Raw genomic sequence first — 27,505 nt, 5'->3', positions numbered from 1 at the left:
ACAGTTAGGTCAGTACTTTTTTACGGTGACAAAGAACCCTATAGATTAGATAGATGGTCTCTACTGCACTTCTAGAAGACACGAGTCCGGGGAGGAGGGTGGGTTGTTTATGACTTTGATGAGGATACCCCTGGAAGAGAACTAGGATTTACAGGTAAGTAACTTATCCTTCTCTTCCAGGGGATCCTCATCAATAGTCATAAACATTGAATAGATTAGCAAGCCCATCCCTTATCTCTGCGGACTGTCTAATAGAAGTGCAAGGAAAACCATACACTATGCAAATAAATTTCTCAGAGACGCTTTACCAAATTGTGCGTCTGCTTTGGCATCTGAATCTAAACAGTAGTGCCTAGTAAACGTATGTACAGATCTCCATGTAGCGGCCTTACAGATCTCAGAGATCGGAACATTGTTAAGGAGGGCAGCAGTAGCTGCTTTTCGTCTTGTTGAATGAGCCTTAGGCCTAGCCGATAACTGTTAGCCAACTGATATGCAGTTACAATACATGAGACTATCCATCTAGAAATAGTTCGCTTTGAGGCAGCATCACCTGCCCTCATGTGTCCATAGTTTACAATTAGGTGGTCAGATCATCTAATCAATTTGGTCTTATCCAGGTAAAATTTTAGCACTCTCTTAAGATCCAGGGAGTGCAAAAACGTTGGGAGCAATATAGTCTGATTAATGTGAAAATTCAACACCACCTTCGGCAAGAATGATGGATGAGTTCTCAGAACAACTCTATTATCATGGAAAACCGTGTACGGTTCCCTGGAGGACAAAGCCTGAATCTCACTGACCCGCCTAGCCGAAGTAATGGCTACGAAAAACGCTGTCTTCCACGTAAGGTGTTGCAAAGAAGCTTTGTGGATAGGTTCGAAAGGTGGGGCCATGAGTTTAGATAACACTATGTTCAGCTCCCATGGAGGTGAAGGTTTTCGAATGGGTGGAAAAACTTTCTTTAAACCTAAGAAATCCTTGACTACTGGCATGGTAAAGAAGGATTTCTGAGAAGGCGACTTACGATAAGCTGTAATGGCAGATAAATGTACCTTAATAGAGGAGAACTGCAGACCTGATTTCGCCAGATGGAGCAGGTAAGACAATATGACCTGCCCCTGAGCCATAATAGGATTATGACCCTGCTGTCGACACCACATGTAGAATCTCTTCCACTTGAACGCATAGGTGCGTCGCGTGGACGGCCTTCTGGACTCCTTTAAAATGTTCATACATTCCTGCGAGAGCCCTAGATGCCCATACTGCAGGAATTCAGAAGCCATGCCGTCACGCTCAGAGAGGGAAGGTTGGGGTGAACAATCTTGCCTCCTAGCCTGCAAGGGAGATCCGGTCTGCACGGCAGCCTCTTGTGCGGCTGCTCTGACAACTTGAGAAGATCTGTGTTCCAGAATTGTCAAGGCCATTGCGGGTCTATGAGTATCATCCTGGTGTTGGACCTGTAGAGTTTGTTGATCACCGCTGGTATCAGGGGGATCGGTGGAAAAGCGTAGAGAAATATCCCTGACCAGTCTATCAACAGGGCATTCCCTCGAGTCCCTGGACGGTAGTACCTGGACGCGAAGTCTGGGCATTTTTTGTTTACTTCGTCTGGAAACAGATCTAACTGAGGCTGACCCCACTGAATGAAGATGTCTGCGACGACCTCGTCGTGAAGAACCCAGTCGTAGGCATCCGCAAGGGTCCTGTTTAGGAAATCTGCCTCTACGTTTTGTTGCCCTGGGAGGTGGATCGCTCTAAGAGACATTCCTCTCGCTATCAGCCAGTGCCAAATGGTTTGAGACTCCTGAGACAGGGGGTGGGATCTCGTACCCCCTTGTTTGTTTAGATAATACATTGTCGTTGTATTGTCCGTCTGTACCAGCAGAGACTTTCCCTGAATCGACGGTGCACAGGATTTGAGAGCCAGGTGAACCGCTCTGAGCTCCAGCAGGTTGATATGGTAAGTCTCCGTGCTGGACCACAAGCCCTGAGCTTGAAGGTAACCCAGGTGAGCCCCCCAGCCCTGCAGCGATGCATCCGTCACCAGAGTGTCGGAAGGAATTGGTTGGTGAAACGGAACCCCTATTGACAGGTGATGTTTGCGCGTCCACCATTGTAATGATAGCCATACTCTGATAGGAAGAAGAATCCTGTCCTCCCAACGGCCTGTGTGCTGATTCCACTTCTCTTCTAGAGTCTCTTGAAGAGGTCTCATATGCAGCCTGGCATTCGGGACAATGAAAATGCAAGAGGCCATGGAGCCCAACAGAGATGTCACCGTAGGCACAGGGGAACCAAGAAGATTGTCACATTTCCTCATTATTGATGATAGTCGTTTCTCCGAAGGATACACTTTTTCTAGCTTTGTATTCAGTATTGCCCCCAGGTAGTGGAGGGTTTGAGTTGGGATGAGAGTGGACTTTTGGAAGTTGACTTGCAGACCTAGAGAGCGAAAAGTTCTGAGGACCATGTTTAGATGTTTTTCCGCCTGTTCCGGAGAGGAGGCTTTCAGTAGCCAATCGTCTAGGTATGGATAAATGAAGATCTCCTGCTTCCTTAAATGTGCAGCTACCGTTGCTACACACTTGGAGAATGCGCAAGGGGCAGATTTGAGGCCGAAAGGTAGCACCCTGAACTGATAGTGTTGAGAGTCTATCACAAACCGAAGAATTTTCGATGCTTGGACACAATCAGAATATGAAAATACGCATCCTGCAGATCTATGGAGCACATCCAGTCTTCTTGATGCAGCTGAGGGAAAATCTGATGAAGAGCCAGCATTCTGAATTTTTGCTTCCGGATGAATTTGTTGAGCATCCTTAAGTCTAGAATAGGTCTGAAGAGTCCTTCCCTACCCTTTTTTGCTACTAGAAAATATCAGGATTATACTCCCTTTCCCCTTTGAGTGGCTGGCACCTTTTCTATGGCTCTTTTTTCTAACAGGATGCGAACTTCTTTGCGTAGTAAGTCCATGTGAGCAGGCTTTGATCCATTTGGTGGTAAATGAGGTCGAGGGTGTCGGAAAAGAAGAGAGTATCCATTCTCTACAATGCTCAGCACCCATTTGTCTCTTGTTATGCAGTGGCACTCGTGAGCGAACTCTGTGATACTTCCACCAACCGGAGTGGTGGACAGAATTAAGGGAAGTGAACCCTTATTGCTTGGCGGGGGTTTTGGGGGTAGACTGCTGAGGTCTGCTTGATCCTCGATCTCTTGCGGCCTTGCGAGACTGGAAAAGAGGACACCCTTGCTTCTGTTGCGGTCTCTGGGACCAATGAGGGGTTTGAACACTCTGTTGGAACGGGTGCCTGTCATAAGGTCTATATCTCCTTCTGAAATCTTTCCGTCTTTCTAGACCTACTGCCCTCATCATGTCGACCTCCGCCTTCATACGTGCCATCTCGTCATCCGTGTGGGCACCAAATAACAAGTTCCCGTTAAACAGGAGGTTCATGATACGATGTTGCGCCTCTTGCTTTAAACCTGTGAGCCTCAGCCAGGAAGATCTTCTTGCGCAAACCCCATGCGCGTATCCATGGGCCGCCAAGTCCACGCCGTCTGCCGCTGCGCTGATGATTTGATTGGCCACCAAACACCCCTCTTGAAGGATCTCCTGGAAATCCTGCCTGTCCTCCCTAGGTAGCTTTTCCGCAAACCTGTTTAGCAAATCCCAGAGGGATCGATCATATCTGCCTAGGAGTGCTGAGGCACTGGAGACCTTCATCACCGCTGCCGACGTGCCACACATCTTCCTACCCAGAGAGTCCAGATGTTTGCTCTCCTTGTCTGGCAGTACAGTTGACGATGATGCCACCGAATGCGTCTTGCGGGCTGCGACTAAAATGATTGGGTCTGGTGGAGGGTCAGCCCTGAGAAATAAAGGATCCTGATCTGGGGCCTTGTATTTTTTCAGGATCCTAGCAGGAGCTGAACGGAGGCTTGCTGGAGTCAGAAAAGTCTCCATGGTTGGTTGGAGAAGACCAGGCACTAGTGGTAACAACTTCCTGGAAGCTGTTCTGTGCTGCAAGGTTTCGAAGATCACTGATGAGGAATTTGAAGGTTCCGGAACATCAATGTTAAGCTTTTGTGCACCCCTGAGCAGCACCTCATTGAAAGTTGTTATATCATCCACGGGGAAACTCTAGCTGGTGGAGAGTCTGTCAGAGTCGGGGAGTAACCTCTTATGGAAGACCTCAACGATGTGGACCAAAACGGGGTCCTTCGCTGATGGCGCGACCTTGACCTAGACCTCCTCCGGGAGCGTGACCTGCTCCGAGATCTTGTGGGAGTGTGTCGAGGCCTAGGGATAGACTGGCGAGACGTAGAGCGAGCCCGCTCTGTATGCGCCGTTGGCGATGGTGTCCTCGGTAGTGACGCTGATGGTGAGTACATGCGTAAGTACTGAGAGTCTGGAGAGGCCGGTGCCTTGTTAAGGCTCTCCAACCATCTAGGCGATAGATTTATGGGCGAGATGTGCCCTTGCGATGAGGCCCTTGACCGTCTGGATGATCCACTCCTTATAGAGACCAATGGACTTGGTGGAGTGAGATTCTTGTCGGGCGGTAGTTGCTGATGCTCTCTTCCTTGAGAGACAGGTGGCAGCTGTCTCAACGTCGATCAGTGTACCAACGTCGAAGGAGGCTCCGAATGTGTCATAGGTTGCTCAGGTCTCGACGTCGAGCGCCTCGACGGCGACAGATGGTCCTTCCCATGTGGACGACTCAACGTCGTATGCTTCGCAGTCGAGTGATGGCCCGCTGACGACAGAAGTCTCTGCTACGCACGATGCAGCGTCCTCGACGACGTCTTACTTGCCGTTGAGGGTTGTAACGTCTTCGACGGCGTATGAGCACTCCGGTGCTGGCTCGACGTCGATCGGTGGGTTGCCGTCGACAGAGATCTGTCCCGATGAGGGAGATGAGCTTTCGACATTGTATCCTTCGACGCCGTTCGGGTCGCCGTTGACGGTGATACAGACCGATGATGCGACGGCGGCAACGATGACATCGACGGAGAACAATCAGGTATTTTCTTACCGGCTAACGTCGATCTCGCCTGTCGCTCATGAGAATGGCTTGTAGAATGTCTGGGAAGAGAAGAGGATGATGTTTTCTGCCTCTCATGAAGCCCATGAAGTCGTATCTTTTCTCTGTCCTTCAGAGTCCTCTTAGACATATTTTTACAATGCCTGCAGGAGTCAGGGCAGTGGCTCTGAGGCAAACACACAATACAGACAGAGTGTGGATCTGACTGGGCCTTCTTCTTCCCACAGGAAGAGAACTTCACAAAAAGAGAAGGCATTTTCCAGACAGGAAAAAATCCCTTCACTCAGAAGAAGGTGAAAAACGTCGAGTGAAGGTAGAAAAAGGATAAGTTACTTACCTGTAAATCCTAGTTCTCTTCCAGGGGTATCCTCATCAAAGTCATAAACATTGAATATTCCCGCCCTTGTGCGGGGACCCCGGAGCATATATAAAATATACACATATTATACATGTGTAACAAACAGTCATGCAGGCTATCATGTTAAAAACAGGCTAAAATGCTTTATTTCTATGAAGTTTTTTTGTTGTTGTTGTTTTTTTTATATTAAATACTACAATAGAGCATAAATATGTACCCAAGCTCCTAAAACTAGGCTTAGGGAAGTAAGCAGTAGCAAACTCTAGAGAAAAAATAGAAAAAACTGCATTGAAAAACAATGAAGCATTCTTAGCCAATAGGCTGCATGCAGGTTAACACAGGAGAACCATAAAAACTTTGGCACCGTGCCTTTAAGACCCTGAGCACCTCCAGTATCCCACCATGCCTCATTCTGCTCAGAAGATCCGGTCTGCACGGCAGCCTCCTGTGAGGTTTTTCCGACAGGTTGAGGAGATCCGTGTACCAGAATTGTCGGGGCCATTGTGGCGCTATAAGAATCATTCTGGTCCTGGATCTGTAAAGTTTGCTGATCACTGCCGGAATGAGGGGAATCGGCGGAAAAGCGTAAAGAAATATCCCTGACCAGTCGATCAACAGGGCATTCCCTCGAGATCCCGGACGGTAGAACCTGGATGCGAAGTCTGGGCATTTCTTGTTTACTTCGTCTGCAAAGAGATCCAGTTGAGGCCGACCCCATTGCGCGAAGATGTATTCTGCGACTTCGCCGTGTAGGACCCAATCGTGAACGTCCTCCAGGTGTCTGCTTAGAAAGTCTGCTTCCACGTTCTGCTGACCTGGCAGGTGAACTGCTGTACTTGACATTCCTCTGGCCAGGAGCCAATGCCATATCGCTTGGGACTCTCGCGATAGGGGTAGGGACCTCGTTCCCCCTTGTTTGTTCAAGTAATACATCGTGGTTGTATTGTCCGTCTGTATCAAGAGAGTTTTCCCCTGAATTAGCGGTATGAAAGACTTGAGAGCCAGATGGACCGCTCTGAGTTCTAGCAGATTGATGTGGTACTGCTTTTCCTTGTCTGACCACAGACCCTGCGCTTGAAAAGGACCCAAATGAGCCCCCCATCCCTGAAGAGATGCATCCGTTACTAGGGTGTCGGATGGAAGCACCTGGTGAAACGGAGCACCCACTGACAGGTGAGGTCTGTGCATCCACCATCTCAATGACTGAAGTGCTACCGCCGGTAGCCGCACCGTGTCCTCCCAGCGACCTGTTCTTTGGCTCCAGTTGGTCTCCAATGCCTCTTGGAGGGGTCTCATGTGGAGTCTGGCATTTGGGACAATAAAAATGCACGATGCCATGGAGCCCAGCAGTGATGTCACCTGACGTGCCGTAGGTGCGCTGGCTCTCAACAGGTCCTGGCACTTCCTGTCTATTGAGGATAGTCGTTCCTCCGAAGGATACACTTTTTGGAGTTCTGTGTTTATGATAGCTCCTAGGTAGTGAAGATTCTGCGTTGGAATCAAGGTTGACTTCTGGTAATTGACCTGAAGACCTAGAGCTTCGCAAACTCCTAGTACAATGTCCCGATGGCTTCTCGCCTGCTCCGGAGAAGAAGCCTTTAGTAGCCAGTCGTCTAGGTATGGATATATGTATATCCTTTGTCTTCGGAGATGTGCCGCCACCACTGCCATACATTTCGAGAAAACTCTTGGGGCAGATTTCAGGCCAAAGGGTAGAACTCTGAACTGGTAATGCTGTAACGCTACTCGGAAGCGCAGGAATTTTCGATGTTTGGGAGCTATCCGGATGTGAAAGTACTCATCCTGTAGGTCGATGGAGCACATCCAGTCTCCCTGATGCAGTTGAGGGAAAATCTGGTGAAGCGCTAGCATTCTGAACTTCTGCTTCCTTATCTATTTGTTCAGCAGCCGTAGGTCCAGAATTGGCCTGAAAACGCCCTCTCAACCCTTCTTTGCCACTAGAAAGTAACGGGAGTAGACCCCCTGTCCTCTGTGTGCAGGTGGAACCTTTTCTATGGCATTCTTTTTTAGGAGGGCGAGAGCCTCCTTGCGTAGCAAGCTGAGATGAGATGGATTGTCTTTGGTTGGTGGCAAGCGTGGTGGAGGCTGTTTGAAAAGAAGAGAATAGCCATGTTCGACAATATTGAGCACCCATTTGTCTCTTGTGAAGATAAGCCGTAATACTTCCCCCCACCGGAGTGGTGTACAGTGTCGAGGGAAGCGAGATTTCATTGCTTGGTGGGTGCTTTCGGAGTGGACTGTTGAGGTCTACTTGACCCTCGCTCCCTTGTGTTTCTCCGTTGAAAAAGAGGGCGTCCCTGTCGTTGCTGTGACCTTTGCGACCAATGAGGGGTTTGAACCCTCTGCTGGAAAGGGCGCCTGTCATACGGCCTGTACCTCCGCCTGAAATCTTTCTTTCTTTCGAGGCCCACCGCCTTCATGGTATCCACCTCGGTCTTCATGCGGGCCATCTCTTCGTCTGCATGGGCACCGAATAGAGAGTTCCCGGCAAATGGGAGATTCAGGATGCGTTGTTGTGCTTCCTGTTTCAAGCCAGTGAGCCTCAGCCAGGAAGATCTCCTCGCACAGATACCATGTGCGTATCCATGAGCAGCCAAATCCGCCCCATCTGCTGCCGCGCTGATAACCTGGTTGGATACCAGGCATCCTTCTTGTAGTATCTCCTGGAAATCTTGTCTGTCTTCTCTGGGCAATTTTTCTGTAAATCTACTGAGGGAGTCCCACAGAGAACGATCATAAATGCCCAGGAGCGCAGACGCACTGGAGACCTTCATTGCTGAAGCCGCTGTCCCGCATATCTTTCTCCCTAGAGAGTCTAGATGCCTGCTCTCTTTATCCGGGGGCACCGTGGATGAAGATGCCACCGAGTGGGTCTTTCGGGCGGCAGCTATGATAACCGAGTCCGGTGGCGGATCCTTTCTAAGGAATAAAGGGTCTTGTTCTGGAGCCTTGTATTTTTTGAGAATTCTAGCCGGGGCAGACTTAAGCGAGGCTGGGGCCAGAAAAGTGTCCATGGTTGGCTGCAACAAGCCAGGCACTAGAGGCAGCAACTTTTTTGACGCTGATCTCTGTTGTAGAGTCTCAAAGATGACCGATGAGGAGGTAGATGGTTCTGGAACCTCTATTTTGAGTTTCTGCGCTCCTCTTAGCAACACCTCGTTGAATGTGGTAATGTCATCCACCGGTGAGACTCTAGCAGGTGGTGAATCTGTTAGGGTGGGTGAGTAACGCCCGACAGATGAACCTGATGAAGACCAAGAGGGTGATCTTCTTCTTGACCGCGACCTGGATCTTCATTGAGAGCGAGACCTGCTGCGAGACGCTGTAGCCGAGCGTCTAGGCCTCGCGGTCGGTTGGCGAGGAGCTGAACGAGCCCGTTCTGCCCTGGCTGTCGGTGATGGCGTTCTTGGCAGGGAGGCAGTAGGTGAATACATTCGCGAATATTGCGAATCTGGGGAGGCCGCTGGTCTGTTGAGGCTCTCCAGCCATCTCGGAGATAGGTTGATGGGCGAGACATGCCCAGATGATGCCGCTCTTGACCGAGAAGAGTCGCTCGGTATGGAGACCACTGGAGATGGCGCCTTGTCTGGCGTGGGGCGATGTTCGGCTCCCTGTGGGACAGGTAAAACCTGTGTCGACCTGTGTCGACGTCGATGGCTGTTTCGAAGTCGAAGGGCACCCAGCCGGTTGCTCATGCCTCGACGTTGAGTGCCTTGACGTCGAACGGCGATCCTTGGACCTCGACCTGCTCGCCGTCGTGTGCCTCGACGTGGAGCGATGGGAGGTCGACGGCGGATGTCTCTCGTGCCGTCGTGGTGATTTCGACGTCGTGTGTCCTGACGTCGGGGGCGCACAGCCTTTGGCGGCGACCGGGCACGCCGGCGATGGCTCGACATCGATCGGCGGGCTGCCGGCGACGGAGACCTGCCCCTGCTCTGATGTTCCCCCGACGCCGTTCCCTTCGACGTCGGGCGTGTCGCCGTCGACGGCGATCTATGCCGGTGAGACGGTGGTAGCGACGACGTCGACGGTGAATAAACAGGTACTTTCCTACCTGTCGACGTCGACCGGGCCATTCTCTCCTGAGAATGGCCTTCTGGCTGTCTGGGAAGTGATGAGGACGATGTTCTTTGCCTCTCCTGAAGCCCATGTAGCCGGATCTTCTCTCTGTCTTTCAGAGTCCTCCTAGACATGTTCTTGCAGTACTTACAAGTGTCAGGGCAGTGACTCTGAGGCAGGCACACTATGCACAGAGAGTGGGGATCTGACTGGGCCTTCTTCTTCTCACAAGCAGGGCATTTGACAAAAAGTGAAGGCATTTTTCTGTCAGAAAAAACCTGCCTAGCTCAGACAAAGGTGTTATTTGTCGAGTGAAAAGTGAAAAAACGCTTTTTTAAAGAATTTTTCTCACAAGCAGGGCATTTGACAAAAAGTGAAGGCATTTTTCTGTCAGAAAAAACCTGCCTAGCTCAGACAAAGGTGTTATTTGTCGAGTGAAAAGTGAAAAAACGCTTTTTTAAAGAATTTTTCTGAGAAAAACTCAGAAAAACTGAGAGCTCAATGCTCCAGGATCCTCTCAGAAGAAGCCGGAAAAAAGAACTGACCTAACTGTGAACCAACTGTCACCTTTCCTTCACCCCTGAGGCATGGTGGGATACTGGAGGTGCTCAGGGTCTTAAAGGCACGGTGCCAAAGTTTTTATGGTTCTCCTGTGTTAACCTGCATGCAGCCTATTGGCTAAGAATGCTTCATTGTTTTTCAATGCAGTTTTTTCTATTTTTTCTCTAGAGTTTGCTACTGCTTACTTCCCTAGGCCTAGTTTTAGGAGCTTGGGTACATATTTATGCTCTATTGTAGTATTTAATATAAAAAAAATAAAAAAATAAAAAAAACTTCATAGAAATAAAGCATTTTAGCCTGTTTTTAACATGATAGCCTGCATGACTGTTTGTTACACATGTATAATATGTGTATATTTTATATATGCTCCGGGGTCCCCGCACAAGGGAGGGAATATTCAATGTTTATGACTTTGATGAGGATCCCCTGGAAGAGAAACAAGGTTTTTGAATATTTTTCTGTGAAAAACTCAGAAAAAGTGAGAGCTCAATGCTCCAGGATCCTCTCAGAAGAAGCCGGAAAAAAGAACTGACCTAACTGTGAAACAACTGTCACCTCACCTTCACCTCTGAGACATGGTGGGATACTGGAGGTGCTCTGGGTCTTAAAGGCACGGTGCCAAATTTTGTGGTTCTGCTGTATTGACTTGCATGCAGCCTATTGGCTAATAATGCTTTGTTATTTTCAATGTAGTTTTTCTCATTTCAAAGGTGTTGCTTGGATCTTCTGTGCCTTCCAATTGGGCTTCAGAAAGTTTTTTAATTATAATGGAGAGTGTTAATGTATAAATTTTTTTTTAACAATTTAAAAAACTCCATAGAAATAAAGCATTTTTTGCCTGTTTATCAACATAGACTGCATTGCTATTGTGCACATGTATACATGATTCTTGTATGAAAAGTATCTACTGAAAATGTTATTTTTTCATATATATTTCATACTTATACATGTGTGGTTTTACATATGCTCCGGGATCCCCGCACGGGGGCGGGAATATTCAATGTTTATGACTATTGATGAGGATCCCCTGGAAGAGAATTTCAAAGTAATATTAAGCTGTCCTATTTGCAGCTCTCACAGCTGTAAATGTCAAATGACTGGTGTTGGTGCTCTTCTGGAAACAACACTTTCCTGATAAGATCAGTCTTCCGTGTCACCTGGTGAGAAAAGCTGTTGAGGGCAGCGCTAGGATACCTTAGATACCTTAGCAGGAGACAGTGCACTTTCCACATACACATAACGTAATATGATCCTGTACAATACAGCTGTGTTCGACAGCTCCAAGGCCCATATTTCTGGTTTTTGCTGCAAAACAGCGCTAACACAGTTTTGCGGCAAAAAGATTAGCGCCGGCTTGCGTCATTTGACAACGCCAGCTGGACGGCGTATTTACTGAATGGCGCAAGCCAGCGCTAAAGTTGGGCTAGTGTCTTCAAAGAAGACGCTAGCTGGGTGGGGGTGGCGGTAGGGAAAGAGGGGGTTGCACGTCAGAAAATGATGCCAGCCTGGTTAGATGCAAAAAAATGCTTCTAACCAGACTAGCGCCATTTCCTGGCGCACAATCACCAAAAACATGAGTCGTGTCTTAAGAAAGACAGGAGTCATGCCCACCACCACAGAGGACAAGTGTCCCCTGGGCATGACCACTGCACCCTGTGCCATGCAGGGGGCCCCAAGTTAGGGCCCGATAGCAAAAAAAAAAAAAAAAAACTTACCTGGGATGGGGTCTCCCATCCTCCAGTGTCCCTCTGGTGGGGGTGTTCCTAGGGCTTGGGGAGGGCATCTGTGGACCCATTCCATGGTGTTTAACCATAGAAATGGGTCCACAGGTCCCCTAACGCAGGTATGATCCAAGCATTAAATAATGGTGCAACGAAAGCTTAGCACTGTTATTTAGCCCCTCCCCCCACTCGTGCTTCATTTTAGCACAGGGGAGATAAATATGGGACTAAGGGGATAGCACAATTTTTTAGATGTGAACGCCTACTTTGCATCCCATTGATGCAAGGTAGGTGCACACACCCCAAAAATGGTGCAAACCCCTATATTTTGACGTTAGACATGTCTAACATCAAAATATAAATATGGAGTTAGGTTTGCACCAAATTTGTGTAAAAAAAAAAAAAAAAAGACGCAAATTCAGCACAACTGAAGTATAAATATGGGTCCAAGTTTCCACCCACAGTAATGGCAGTGAGCTTTCAACTATTCGTATGTGTGTGGAAATGCGACACAGAAAGTAAATGAAGCATCATGGAAAGGTCTGATTGCCTAATTCACAGCCTAAGGTTCACTGAACAAAGAAGGCATTGCTGGCCTAAGTGGACTGTAAGAGACTGAGTTTAACTGCCTGGCTTATAACTAAAACTATTCTGCACACACAAAAACTATTGATGTAAAAGGCAATGCTTAAAGTTCCATTTTAAAATTAAGGCATACTGGCAAAGCCTTTAGGTGTCACCTATGCAAGAGCTATTGGCCTTGACGATGTCTTTTAGCCATGTTGTATAGCAGAATGATTGTGCAGCATGGCTAAAGCTAAAGTTTGAAAAAAGTGTTATGACATGGTCAGTGCTGGCTGCGTCACTGCGCTTTTTTTTCTTATGGCTGGTTGGGAGGCAACAAATACAATCACAGGGAAGAATGGTCGATGTTAGAAATGGGGTCTCTAGTTGGCACAGGTGTACAACCTTGTCCAAGTAGGACCACAATCCTAGTCAGGGTAAGTCACACACAATCCAAATTATCCTGTGCCCATCCTCTGGTAGATTGGCACTGAGAAGTCAGGCTTAACTTAGAAGGCAATGTGTAAAGTATTTGTGCAATAAATCAGGCAGTAACACAGTGAAAACATCACAAAAATACACCACACAGGTTTAGAAGAATAGAAAATATTTATCTGAATAAAATAAGGTCAAAACGACAAAGATCCAATAAGCACAAGTTGAAATATCAAGAGGCTTAGGGGGTTATTCTAACTTTGGAGGAGTGTTAATCCGTCCCAAAAGTGACGGTAAAGTGACGGATATACCACCAGCCGTATTACGAGTTCCATAGGATATAATGGACTCGTAATACGGCTGGTGGTAAATCCGTCACTTTTCCGTCACTTTTGGGACGGATTAACACCTCCTCCAAAGTTAGAATAACCCCCTTAATCTTTAGAATCAAACAGTGGTCTCTTTGTTACACACAGTACCTAGAATGCATCAAAAATAACGACGCACGGAGACCGCAGAGGAGGAGATGCATAGACAAATAGGGCGTTGCATCAACCTTTCCAGCGCGACACAGACGATGCGTCGTTTCCACGCTGCAAGGGCTTTGTGTCGTCTTTCAGCGTGCAGTCTTGGTTACTCATTGCAGGGGCGATGCAGGGAAAATCTTTGATGCGCTGGAAGAAGGCACAGACATTGCATCTATTTGGTAGGTGATGCATCGATTTTCAGTTGCAAGTCAGGCGCTGCATCGAATTTCCAGTCAGGAAGTCGGGACTGCGTTGTTCAGGTTGACTGTGTGACAATTTCTCAGTTGCAATGCAGGCTTTGTGTCGATTTTAGCAGGTAGTGCGTCGATTTTTGACGCACAAGGAGTTTCCTGAAGAGATATAGGGGGTCATTACAACCCTGGCGGAAGGCAGAGAACCGGCGGTAAGACCGCCAAAAGGCTGGAGGTCTCACTCTGTGGAATTATGACCATGGCGGTTACCGCCTTGGTCATCCGCCGGTTCTCCGTTCCGCCCGCCAGGGTGGAGACGACCGCCGGGCTGGAGACCTGGGTCTCCAGCCCGGTGGCCGTCACTATACCGCCGGCGGTATTTGGAGCTGGCTTACTGCCGTGGATTTCCAGCGGTTTGAACCGCCATGAAATCCATGGCGGTAAGCACTATCAGTGCCAGGGAGTACCTTCCTTGGCACTGATAGGGGTCTCCCCCACCCCCACCCCGACTCCCTCCCCTACCCCCCCCCCACCACCCCTGCCACCCCCCAAAGGTGTCAGGGCCCCCATCCCCACCCCGACCCCCCACTTCACCCATACCCACACGACACACACGCAGGCACCACCTACATACTTACACGCACACACGCCGACATACATGCCTACATCCACACACACAGTCATACACGCACACCCACATTCAAACATACACGCACACATCCATACAGACATACCCACAGACATACACACACTCATTCCCATGCACACAACACTCCCGCAGGCATACACGCACTCACACACCCCCTCTACATAGACACACGCACACCCCCAGGCACCCACACAACACCCCCCACCCTCCTCCCCTCACGGACGATCGACTTACCTGGTCCGACGATCCTCCGGGAGGGAACAGGAGCCATGGGGGCAGCTCTGCTGACACCACACCGTGAACAGAACACCGCCATGGCGAATCACAGGACGTGATTCGCTGGGCGGTGTTCTGTTGGCGTGGCGGTGGAGCAACCTCCACTTCCCCGCCTCCCACCAGTATGGCTGTTGGCGGCTCTCCGTCCATAAAAGAACGGAGAGCTGCCAACGGTCATAATAGGCCGAGCGGCAAACCGCCACCAATGGCGGTCTTCCGCACAGCGGTCCCTCAGTGGTCTTCAAAAAAGACCGACGAGGTCAAAATGACCCCCATAGTCTTTTTGGCTCTGAGACTTCAGAAAACAGGAGGCAAGCTCAATCCAAGCCCCTGGAGAGCACTTTTGGGGAAGGCAGAGTCCTTCTCAGCAAAGTCATAGGCCAGCAGGGCAACAGCAGGACAGCAGTCTTTCCCAGCAAAGCAGTCCAGATGAGTCCTTTGGGCAGCCAGGCAGTTCCTCTTTACAGGGTGCAGGTGTAGGTCCCGAAGAGTCTGGTTTGGTGGGGAAGAGACCCTGTTTATATACGCAAAAATGCCTTTGAAGTGGGGGAGACTTCAAGGAGTGGTTTTGAAGTGCACAAGTTCCCCTTTCAGTTCAGACCTGTCTGCCAAGGTCTGAGTAAGGGGTTTAGCAGTCCATTGTGTGAGAGCAGGCCACTGGCCCTTGAAATGTAAGTGTTAGGCCTTCCAGCGCAGGAAGACCCAGTCAATATGCAGATGAATGCAGGTGTGACTGAGTGACGTGTGTTTGTGGTTGTCTGTGTGAAATGCTCAAGGCAGCTGTCAACCAGCACAGACCAGATGTTGATTGGAGACAGGCTGTAAGACACAGATGGTTTTAAGTGCAGAGAAATGTTCAATTTCAGTGTTATTTCCAAAACAGTAATATAAAATCCAGCCTCACCAATAAGCAGGATTTACCATTACCATTATTGCCAAAATACATATGCTCTGTTTAGCCCTTTCAGATCAGAATCTACCACTCAAAAAGTATATGAGGGCAGTCCTAATGCTCGCCTTTGAAAGGAGCAGGCCTCACAGTAGTGGAAAATGAATTTAGGAGTTTTTCGCTACCAGGACATATAAAACACATACGAGCATGCCCTACCTTAGGGTGACATATGTAGAAAAAGGGGAGTTTAAGGCTTGGCAAGTACTTTTGTCAAGTTGAAGTGGCAGTGAAACTGCACACACAGGCCTTGCAATGGCAGGCCTTAGACATGGTTAAGGGGCTACTTATGTGGATGTCACAATCAGTGCTGCAGGTCCACTGGTAGCATTTAATTTACAGGCCCTAGGCACAGGTAGTGCACTTTACAAGGTACTTGTAAGTAAATCACATATGCCAACTGGGAGTGAATCATTGTTACCATATTTAAGGGAGACAGCATATGCACTTTAGCAGTAGTTAGCAATGGTAAAGTGCAGAGAGTCCTAAAACCAGTAAAAGCAGTGTCAGAAAAGTGGAGGAAGGCGGGAAAAAGTTGGGGGATGACCACCCTAAGGCTTTCAGGTCTAACAGTAGGGAAGAAGCAGCATGAACAACAGGAGAGCGCGAGTGGGAGGAAATAAGCACATGGGGTGGGAGGAGAAGAGTAAATGAATAAAAGTGAGCAGTGGATGAACTGTGGAAGGATACTAATCAAAGTAAATTGATCAGTATTTGGTCCATGCTCCAAACCAAAGACTAAGAGGGGACATCGCCAACCACTGGCCAATTATGAGGCAGAAAGAAAAAAGTTACTTACCTGTAACTACAGTTTTCCAGTATTGGTACCTTTGATAGATTCACATGCTTGAATCATTCCCCGTCGTCTAAGTGGGAGTCCCACGGTACCATAGTAAAGCAGTATGTAGTAGTACCATAGGCCATAACAGCAATGCAGAGTCAATTCAATAGCCTATCTATGTCCTTTTTAAAAAAAGGACCACATTTGAAACTATAATGAATCAGGTGACAGCACCGTCTTGAACATTCCTAACAGAGTCAGTTTTGCTCAGATTTTCGACCACAAGTGGGAAGTCAATACCCCAATACATAAGGGGACCTCTGATGGGGAGGAGGGTGGGTCACATGAGAATCTATGAAAGATACCAATACTGGAGAACTGTAGTTACAGGTACGTAACTTATTTTCTTCTCCAGTATTGGATCTTTCATAGATTTACATGCTTGATTCAGATTAGCAAGCAGTATCTAAACTTTTAGGAAGTGCAGTCCTATCACTCTTGCGGATGGTGGATTTTTAGATAATGAGTACAACAGAAATAATAACCAACATTATAAAAATAATGAGAAGAAGGAGAATGATAATTATACTAATAATTAACAAACTTCTAAATGCAGTAGGTATACTTAATGTGTAATCAGAGACTTTATATTGATTCAAAAAAGACAGATATCGTAGAACTGTTTGTCCCACTGCTGCATCACTGGTGTGCTGAATCTAAGCAATAGTGCTGTGTGAACGTGTGCATGCTCTTCCACATTGCAGCACAGCAGATTTTCTCCAAAGACACGCCTGCGAACAAGATGGTTGATGTGGAGATTGTTCTGTGCCTTTGTTTTAGATGATATACGATTGCCCACTTTGGAATGGCAAGATTGTATGGCTGCTGAGATCCATCGGCCAATAGTTGCCTTAGTAACGGGCATGCCCTGTTGAGCATGTCCATATGCAACAAAGAGTTGCTGTGATTTTCTGTTTAGTATAATGCAAGTAGAACTTAACACATCTTTCTACATCTAGTGTGTGCAGAGACTGTTCTGACGGGGTTGTCGGATTTGGAACAAATGTTCATAAAATCACTGGTTCATTAAGGTTAGAACTGAGAGGGCACTTTAGGAATACATTTTGGGTTAGTTTGTAAAATAACAGTGTTCTTTGTGAGCCGGAGAAAAGGCTTTTGGGTTGTGAACGCCTGAATCTCACTCACCCTTCTACCAGGTGTTAGTGCAAGAAGGGTGGCTACTTTCCAAGTAAGTAACTTCAGATCGGATTCATGAATCGGTTCAAATGGCTGTTTGATGAGAAGGGAGAGGACAATATTAAGCTGCTATTCCGGTGGAGGAGGACGTACCGGAGGGAAAACCCGGAAGAGTTCTTTCATATACTGTTTGATTTTTCTTGTGGAGCACAGGGTAGGGGCTTGAGAGGAACACCTATACCTGGAAATTGCTGCCAGATGTATTTTAACAGATGCATAGACTAGACATGAATGGATTAGCAACAGCAGGTAAGGCAATATTTGTTCCTTCTAATGGGTGTAAATTGTTCTGCTGACATCAAATGCAGACTCATTTCAACTTCAATTTGTAGGATCTATTGGTTGATTCTGCCCTTGTGCTTGATAAAATGTCTGCATTCCTGGGAAATGTTACATTCTGAAATTAATGGAATTTAGGAGCCAAGCACATAATTGTAGAGAGCGAGGATCCGGGTGCAGAACCTGGCTCCTTATTAGTAGTGTCCACGTAGAAGCAGCATTTGCTGTTGTCACTGGTGGAAAGAAGTCTAATTCTGTTTTGCCCCACAGGTGAAAAATTAAATTCAGTATGTCTTGGTCTACTTCCCATTTGTGACAATCTTCCAGGGCTCTGCTGAGCGTGTCCACCAGAATATTGCTCATTCCAGCAACATGCTCCTCCTTGATGGTGCTTTTTGTGCAGTGTCAGCTAGCTTCATAAGTCCTCTGCTTCCTGGGATAGAGCTAGAGATCAGGTTCTGCCCTTGTTGTCTGTCTGTACCAGCACCACAGAACCTGGTATGCGAGGTAAGAAAGTCTGAAGAGTGAGGAAAATGGCTTTGAGCTCTAGGCTATTTATATGCATGAACTTTTGGGAGGCAGCCCATTTTCTTTGGATTTGCAGATCCTGGAGATGTCCACTCCAACCCTTCTAGAGAGGCCTCAGCTGATATGATGAAATCTGGAGTTAGGGGCAGAAAAGAGAGACTTTTGGAGATATGAGATAGATGAGTCCACCAGTCCAGAGTTTGGACCATTCTTGGGGTTATTCTGATCAAGTCGTCGAAAGACCCCTGTCTGTATCCATTGGAGCGTAACTCTTCCTGTAGAGGCCTCATCTTCAGGTGTGCTAGGGGTACGAGATTGACTGCAGATTACATTATTCCTAGCAAAGATTTATACAGACGCACTGAAGCAGACCTTTTTTCTTGAAAAAATCAGGGCCAACTGTACTAGATTTTGTTGCCTCTCTAGAGAAATGCTATGGACAGGAGTTGATTTCTGAAGGTTCAGTGTTAATCCCAACTTGCGGAATAATGTAATGTGGCTTTGGAAGCTTGTATATCTGTTTGCGCTTCTAACAGCCATTCGTCCAGGTAGGGGAACACCCGGTAACCTTGTTGTCTGAGGGCAACTGCTACTGGTGACAGACATTTGGTGGAAATTCTTGGGACGGATTTGAGGTCGAATGGTAGGACTTTGAACTTGTAATGGGTGCCAGGTACTGTAAAGTGAAGTTACTTGCGGTATTTGAGGTGAAAAGGATTGTGGAAATATGCATCCTGCAAATCGAGAGTGGTCATGAAGTCCCCATGGTATAAGACATGCAGGATGTCTGACAGAGTGACCATTCAGAATGTTTGTTTTCTTTGGAAATTGCTGAGCTGTCTGAGAACCAGAATGGGGCTCAGTTCTCCTGACTTCTTCTTGATGAGGAAAAAACAAGAATAGAAACCTGTGTTCCTTTGGTTGAAGGGTACTCTCTTGATTGTTCCCTTAGTGAGTATGATGAGGGCTTCCTTCTGTAATAAGTGAAGATGGGGTGGGGGGGTGCTAACCCTTTGGAGGACTGTTTGGAGGTCTTTGACCTCCACGAACTTGAGGGTATGACCATAGGTCACTAGGGCCAATACCCACTTGTCTGATATGATTTTCCTCCACTGATGAAGATGGTTTGAAATGTTCGCACCTACAGGGCCAGAAAATAGTATGGTAGCTGGTACATGGTTGAAATAATTGTTTGCGAACAACCTCACTAGACTGGATGGGCTCCTTGCGCCTACTTGTCTGCCTTGTAGTCGGAGGTGGAGGACGGTACTGCTGTTGCTGATAGGAACGTCTAAACTGTGACCAGTAGGGTTGTTATTGATGATAACAATGGTATGTTCCTCTATAGGAAGAGAAATCCCTAACACAAGCTCCTCAAAAGGGAATTTTCTGGAACTGCAGTGTGCCCAGTGACCTTGCCTTATCCGTGTCGTTTTTGATGGTGAGCAAGACGCCGTCAATGTGTGTACTGAAGAGTGTTTCCCCATCGTATGCCATGTCGAGAATTTTGGTTCGAACTTCTGGTATGAAAGATGTAGATTTCAGCCAGCCCTGACTTCATAAGCCAGCAACTCCCGCCAACAGTCTGAAGCCATTAGAAGCAATATCCATTGCACAATTTATTGTTTTTGAAGATGCTCAGGTATCAAATCAATCAATGCTCCAATCTCTGACCACATTTGTCGATCGTAGCAGCCTAAGATGGCTAAGGAATTAAACGCACAAATCAAAATGGCAGACATAGCAGAACACCATTTCCTGATGTTATCTAATCGTCTACCATCCTTATTCTGTGGAGCAGAAATAAGAGTGGTAGGATTTTTGGATCAGCATCGTGCTGCCTCTGATATGACAGACTCCACTTTTGGGTGCCTTTTGAGGCAGGCGGGAGTGTCATTAGAGGCCTTGTATTTCTTATTGATAGATGGCACCACAGCCACCACAGATGTTGGAATTTTCATGAGCCTGATGGCCTCTTCCCAGATGTGGTCTACAATTGGGATAGTCATCACAGATTTGCACACCTGCTCCTTAAAAACATACTAGAATCAATCAGATTGCTGCACAGAGTTAGGTAGATCAAAACCTGCTGCAGGCCTTAAATTTAAACTGTGGAAAACCCCTGTTTTGTCACTAGGGGAATGCAAGAGTGGGGTGCTGGTGGTGACGGAGTTAGGATCACATAATCATTCTACTCATCATGAGGTGGATGAGTGTCATGAATCTCACCCTCTTCCTTGTCATCATCACAGGTAGGTGATGGATCCTCCCCTTGCGGTGGAGCGATATTAGAGGCTGGCATCATTCTTGGTGTCACATGCAATGGCATAGGTCTAGGAGTGGATGGAACAGGTAATGGTGTGGGAGAAATTGTTTGCAGTTTCTGCGCAGTGTCTGGGAACCTTTTGCGGTAGTCCTACAGCATCGCCCGAAGATCGTCAATAAAATATTTTTAAAGCGCGCTACTCACCCATAGGGTCTTAAGGCTCTGAAAGATATATATCCTCGGGTTTAGTATTGCACCAGTGATATAGTCAGTTGCACTCCATTTGGAGGAGTTGGAGGTTCTGGATGACCATGATAGTATGGATGTTGGTGTTTGTCATACGGATCATAATAATGTCCACAGTAAGATTCCTGTTCCTCCTCATCTTCATCATCTTGATATTTCACTTGTAACTCTGAAAGACTATGGCCTTCGTTATGACATTGGCGGTAAGTCCCGCTTACCGCCATGCCAACCGCCGCCAACATACCATGACCGCAGCAGTATACCACTACCCATATTATGACCCACACATAGCAATCTGTCACTATACAGACACAAGTCCGCCAGTCAAAAGGTCAGTGTTAAACTGGCGGTACCAAAACCCACACCGCTACGCCTACAGTACTACGCCCACAGCATTATGACCCACGAATCACCGCAAAATACACACACACATACAAACAACACCACACTGGACAATTTGAATAACACACACCTGACACTCATACACACATCACTGTAAAACACACACACATTACCCACATCCCTTTACGACTAACAAAAAATTTCACTAGAGAGAGATACAGGAAGAGCACCCACACAACCCGAGCCACAGAATACCATCACCCATACACCATCCACGCACCTCACAGCACACACCCCAGTACATCACCCAACACACCCTCACACACACCACGCACACTACACCCATGGTACCACAAAGACACCCCAGGTTCTCAGAGGAGGAGCTAAGGGTCATGGTGGAGGAAATTATCTGGGTAGAGCCACAGCTATTCGGATCACAGGTGCAGCAGACATCCATCGCTAACAAGATGGAGCTTTGGCGGAGAATCATGGACAGGGTCAATGCCGTGGGACAGCACCCAAGAACAAGGGATGACATCAGGAAGAAATGGAACGACCTACGGGGTAGCTGTACCCCCACCTCCTCCCCCACAACTAACAACATGGGAGGAGATAGTCTTGGCAATCATGCATCCTGAGGGCCTGGCAGGAGTAGCAGGAGGACTGGACTCTGGTAAGTCAAATCTCCATTACTATCACCCCCCCCCGCCTGCATGCCATCACATACTCCCATCCCTACCCCTATAACCCCACCACCTCACATACACACCACCATCAGACCCCACCCATCCCAATAACAATCCCTGCATGCACCACCAATACATGGACATCACTCACAGCCCTGCATGGACAACCATCACTAAAGCATGTACAGTAGAGACAGTCACCTAGCCCACAAAATCACTACTCACACAAGGCAAAGCTGACAGGGCAATCAAAACCATACAGGGCAAGACACCCATGCACAAGATGTCACACGCAGAAACAATAACACTGCATTTACATCCCCACATGTCCCACACCCAACGTCACTGGAGAGGAGGTGCCAGCAACATCCAGTCCCCCCACAGAAGAGGCCCACAGTGATGACAGCAACTCTGCTCACCTGGCCCATCAGGGACCTCCAGACAGTCGGTTACCCAGGCACAGTACCACACCACCACAGAGCCGCCCCCTCAGGAAACACCACCACAGCACCCACCCAGCGGGCCCATACCTCTATCACCGGGACACGTCAATCAGCAGTGTGTCCACCACTACAGGGACCACAGGCCACCCCACAAACACAGGATGATCAGGGGACCTGGGGTCAGTGGCAGTGGGCACACAGTTCAGGGGACAGAGGCACAGGACAACATAGAAGCTGGGAGGACTGCTGTGTGACAGGGGCAGGAGAGGCCCAGGGAACAGACTCTCCACAAGGTACTCACCAACATCCTGGGAGCATACTACCATTCCCAGGAGACGATGGACAAGATACTGGCCAAGTTGCAGGAGACCCAGCGGCTGCAGGAGGGACAATACCTGGGGATCAGGGAGGACTTGAGGCACATCCACACCACCCTGCTCACCTTTCAGGGGTGCTGGCAGACATGGCCAACACCATGAGGGAGGCAGTGGCACACCAACAGGCCCCTGACACATTGGCCCCTGATAAACAGTCCTTCACCTCCGCTGACGCTAGTGGACAGAAGGCCCCGCCACAGGAAAATCAGGCCACCAGCACCCCAGCCCCTGCAGAAGGACAACCACCCCGTAAATGGTCCCTGTGATCCAGGCACAAGCCAGAGAACATTGCCAAGACCCCTGCCAGGATATAAGACTCTCCTGATTGTCACCTTTGTGTCCCATTCTATCACCCTGTCCACCTTGAACTGCCATTGCTCCACTTCCTATGCCCCCTTGGACAATGCACCTGTGATACAAATAGACTGGACTCAACCCTAGACTCTCCTCCACCAGCCCCCCAGCCTATAGCAATACCCCATGTAGGAGGTTGGCCTGGCTTATAGTGGGTACCTGATGGTACTTACACCTTGTGCCAGGTCCATTTATCCCGTATTAGTAGATTAGTAGTGTTCTAGAAGCTTAGGCTGATAGAGGTAGCTATAGCAGAGCAGTTTAGGCTGAACTAGGAGACATGCAAAGCTCCTACTATACCACTTATCTCATATAGCACTATATCATAAGAATCAAAGGTACTTTATTTTGGTGACAATGTGTCAGAAATATCTCAGAGGATATACTCCCTTAGGAGGTAAGTAAAATACACAAAATATACACACAAACCAAAATCAGGTAAGTAAACAGTTAGAAAAGTAGTGCAAACACTGTAGAATACAATAGGATGCAATACGCCTAGGGGAAACACAAACCATATACTAAAAGTGGAATGCGAACCACTTAGGGACCCCGGGCCTAGTGTAGTGTGTAGAGGGTCGCTAGGAGTGTAAGAAAACACGAAGGGTGTCCAAGATACCCACCCCAAGACCCTGAAAAGTAGGAGTAAAGTTGTGATAGGGGATTCTGCAAAGACCACAACTGACTGCAAAGCACTGAAGACGGATTCCTGGACCTTAGGACCTGCAAAGGAAGACGACCAAGTCCAGGTGGAAGAAGCTAAAGATTCTGCAACAACGAAAGATGCCAGGAACTTCTCCACTGAACAGAAGATGTCCCATGGCGTGCTGGAGGATGCAAAGTTGTTTCCACACAGAACAACCATAAACAAGCCTTGCTAACTGCAAAGGTCGCAGTTGAAGAAAATGGGTGCTGCCCAGGTCCAGGAAGGACCAGGAGGCCGCCCCTTGAAGGAGGGGACAGCGGGGGCGTTCAGCAACACAGAGAGCCCACGCAGAAGCAGGCAGCACCTGCAGAAGCACTTGAACAGGCGTTCAAGAAAAGTGAGCACGGCGGGCATCTCAATACTACAAAGGAGGGTCCCACGAAACCGGTGGTAAACTCAGCGAGTTGAGCAATGCAGAACGGAGTGCTGGGGACCTGAGCCGTGCTGTACACGAAGGATTCCTTGCAAAAGTGCACAGAAGCCCTAGAAGCTGCAGTTCACGCAGTACACAGGATTACTGTCTGGCGTGGGGAGGCAAGGACTTACCTCCACCAAATTTGGACAGATGGACCACTGGACTGCCGGGATCACTTGGATCCAGCTCCTGTGTTCCAGGGACCACGCTTGTCACGATGAGAGGGGACCCAGAGGACTGGTGAAGCAGAAGTTTGCTGCCTGCGTTAGCAGGGGGAAGATTCCGTCGACCCACAGGAGATTTCTTCTTGGCTTCCAGTGCATGGTGAAGGCAGACAGTACCACCAGGAAACAGTTGAGAAAGACGGCAGGATTAGGCGCTACAATGTCACTGGTAGTCTTCTTGCTACTTTGTTGAGGTTTTGCAGGCGTCCTGGAGCAGTCAGCGGTCGATCCTTGGCAGAAGTCGAAGAGGGAGATGCGGAGGAACTCTGGTGAGCTCTTGCATTCGTTATCTGAAGAGAAGCCCACAGTAGAGACCCTAAACAGCCCTCAGAGGAGGATTGGCCACCTAGTCAGGTAATCACCTATCAGGAGGGGTCTCTGATGTCACCTGCTGGAACTGGCCACTCAGAGGCCTCCATTGTGCCCTCACACCTCTGCATTCAAGATGGCAGAGTTCTGGGACAGACAAATATAGAGGAGGGACCGGGAGATTAATGGTCCAGTGTACGGCCTCCCAATATAACCATTATAAGACAAAATAGTACACTGTTCCAACAAAAAATAACAGGAGCGAACCAAATTCTTCAGGAGCGAGAACCCTCATGCATCACACTGGATGACTGGCTTCACCATTGGGAAAGCTCCTCGTCAGGCCGGTGCTGCAATGCCTAATGGGCTCCCCTAGTGTTCCTCGGGGACCCGTGTCAGAGAGGTAGGTGCAATTGCCTACATTAAGGACACTGAAAATTTTAGTTCCTTGTTCTGACAAGCGATCCTTTTTGAGCTCTATCCTGACACTGGGGATGGGCGACCTTATTGATTTAATGAGACAAACTGACTATTTTGTCTTGTAAGAGTTCTGGGACACACTGGAGGAGCTCTGGGCACCACCCCTGGGGTGGTGATGGACAGGGACGTGGTCACTCCCCTTTCCTTTGTCCTGTTTCGCACCACAGCAGAGGTTGGGGGATCCCTGAACCGGTTTAGACTGCAAGGAGGGAACCATCTGTCCCCTTCAAAGCATTTCCAGAGGATGGGGGAGGCTACTTCTCCCCAGCCCTTCACACCTATTTCCAAAGGGAGAAGGTGTAACACCCTCTCTCAGAGGAAATCCTTTGTTCTGCCTTCCCGGGACTGGGCTGCCCAGACCCCAGGAGGGCAGAAGCCTGTCTGTGGGTTGGCAGCAGCGGTAGCTGCAGTGAAAACCCCAGAGAGCTGATTTGGCAGTACCCGGGGTCCATGTTGGAGCCCCGGGGATGCATGGGATTGGCACCCCAATACCAAATTTGGCATGGGGGGACAATTCAATGATCGTAGACATGTTACATGGCCATATTCGGAGTTACCATTGTGAAGCTACATATAGGTATTGACCTATATGTAGTGCACACGTGTAATGGTGTCACCGCACTCACAAAGTCCGGGGAAATTGCCCTGAACTATGTGGGGGCACCTTGGCTAGTGCCAGGGTACCCTCACACTTAGTAACTTTGCACCTAACCTTCACTAAGTGTTTGTGTGTATGGTGTTGGGGTGTTGCATGTGTGTGTCACTCTCTTTTCCCTCCCCCCTCCCCTGTGTGCTAGGCGGCAGTACTCACTGCGGTCGTCGTCGCCAGGGTTGGTATTCCTGGTGTAGGAAGTTGGCTCTGTATGTACTATTTCAAAGTAAGAAATAGCATGCACAGAGTCCAAGGGTTCCCATTAGAGGTAAGATAGTGGCAAAAAGAGATAATTCTAATGCTCTATTTTGTGGTAGTGTGGTCGAGCAGTAGGCTTATCAGAGGGTAGTCTTAAGCATTTGTTGTACACACACAGGCAATAAATGGGGAACACACACTCAAAGACAATTCCAGGCCAATAGGTTTTTATATAGAAATATATATTTTCTTAGTTTATTTTAAGAACCACAGGTTCAAGATTTACAAACAATACAGTTCTCGGTCCTTTTAGATGCAGGGTAGTCCTCTGAGGCTTCAGAGGTCGCTGGACCCTGTGGAACGCGTCGCGTTGCAGTTTTTCTTGAAGTGGGGAGACAGGCCGGTATAGCTGGGGCCAAAGCAGTTGGTGTCTCCGTATTCTCTGCAGGGCTTTCAGGTCAGCAGTCCTTCTTCGTCTTAGGTTGCAGGAATCTAGTTACCTAGGTTCTGGGAGCCCCTAAATACTCGATTTAGGGGTGTGTTTAGGTCTGGGGGGTTAGTAGCCAATGGCTACTAGCCCTGAGGGTGGCTACACCCTCTTTGTGCCTCCTCCCTGAGGGGAGGGGGGCACATCCCTAATCCTATTGGGGGAATCCTCCATCTGCAAGATGGAGGATTTCTAAAAGTCAGAGTCACCTCAGCTCAGGACACCTTAGGGGCTGTCCTGACTGGCCAGTGACTCCTCCTTGTTTTTCTCATTATCTCCTCCGGCCTTGCCGCCATAAGTGGGGCCGTGGCCGGAGGGGGCGGGCAACTCCACTAGCTGGAGTGCCCTGGGGTGCTGTAACAAAGGGGGTGAGCCTTTGAGGCTCACTGCCAGGTGTTACAGTTCCTGCAGGGGGAGGTGAGAAGCACCTCCACCCAGTACAGTCTTTGTTACTAGCCACAGAGTGACAAAGGCACTCTCCCCATGTGGCCAGCAACATGTCTGGTGTGTGGCAGGCTGCTAAAACTAGTCAGCCCACACTGGAAGTTGGGTATGGTTTCAGGGGGCATCTCTAAGATGCCCCCTCGGGGGTGTATTTCACAATAAAATGTACACTGGCATCAGTGTGCATTTATTGTGCTGAGAAGTTTGATACCAAACTTCACAGTTTTCAGTGTAGCCATTATGGTGCTGTGGAGTTCGTGCATGACAGACTCCCAGACCATATACTCTTATGGCCACCCTGCACTTACAATGTCTAAGGTTTTGCTTAGACACTGTAGGGGCATAGTGCTCATGCACTTATGCCCTCACCTATGGTATAGTGCCCCCGCCTTAGGGCTGTAAGGCCTGCTAGAGGGGTGACTTATCTATGCCTATAGGCAGTGTGAGGTTGGCATGGCACCCTGAGGGGAGTGCCATGTCGACTTAGTCATTTTCTCCCCACCAGCACACACAAGCTGGCAAGCAGTGTGTCTGTGCTGAGTGAGGGGTCTCCAGGATGGCATAAGACATGCTGCAGCCCTTAGAGACCTTCCTGGCATCAGGGCCCTTGGTACCAGGGGTACCAGTTACAAGGGACTTACCTGGATGCCAGGGTGTGCCAATTGTGGAAAC

General features: G+C 48.4%; 1 protein-coding gene and 1 long non-coding RNA gene across 2 annotated transcripts in view; one reads left to right on the top strand and one right to left on the bottom strand.

Moving 5' to 3' along the window:
- The window catches only part of LOC138283716 (uncharacterized), a 270,018-nt gene that overhangs the window by 883 nt on the left and 241,630 nt on the right, over positions 1 to 27,505 (bottom strand). The window lies entirely within an intron of this gene.
- Positions 1 to 27,505, top strand: part of LOC138283715 (embryonic protein UVS.2-like) — a 630,013-nt gene that overhangs the window by 433,921 nt on the left and 168,587 nt on the right. The window lies entirely within an intron of this gene.

The sequence above is a fragment of the Pleurodeles waltl genome, chromosome 3_1 (genome assembly GCF_031143425.1).
Source record: "Pleurodeles waltl isolate 20211129_DDA chromosome 3_1, aPleWal1.hap1.20221129, whole genome shotgun sequence".
NCBI classification, from domain to species: Eukaryota; Metazoa; Chordata; class Amphibia; order Caudata; family Salamandridae; genus Pleurodeles; species Pleurodeles waltl.
The sequence above is the reverse complement of the archived record's forward strand: the minus strand, read 5'-3'. Positions and strand labels throughout refer to the sequence as shown.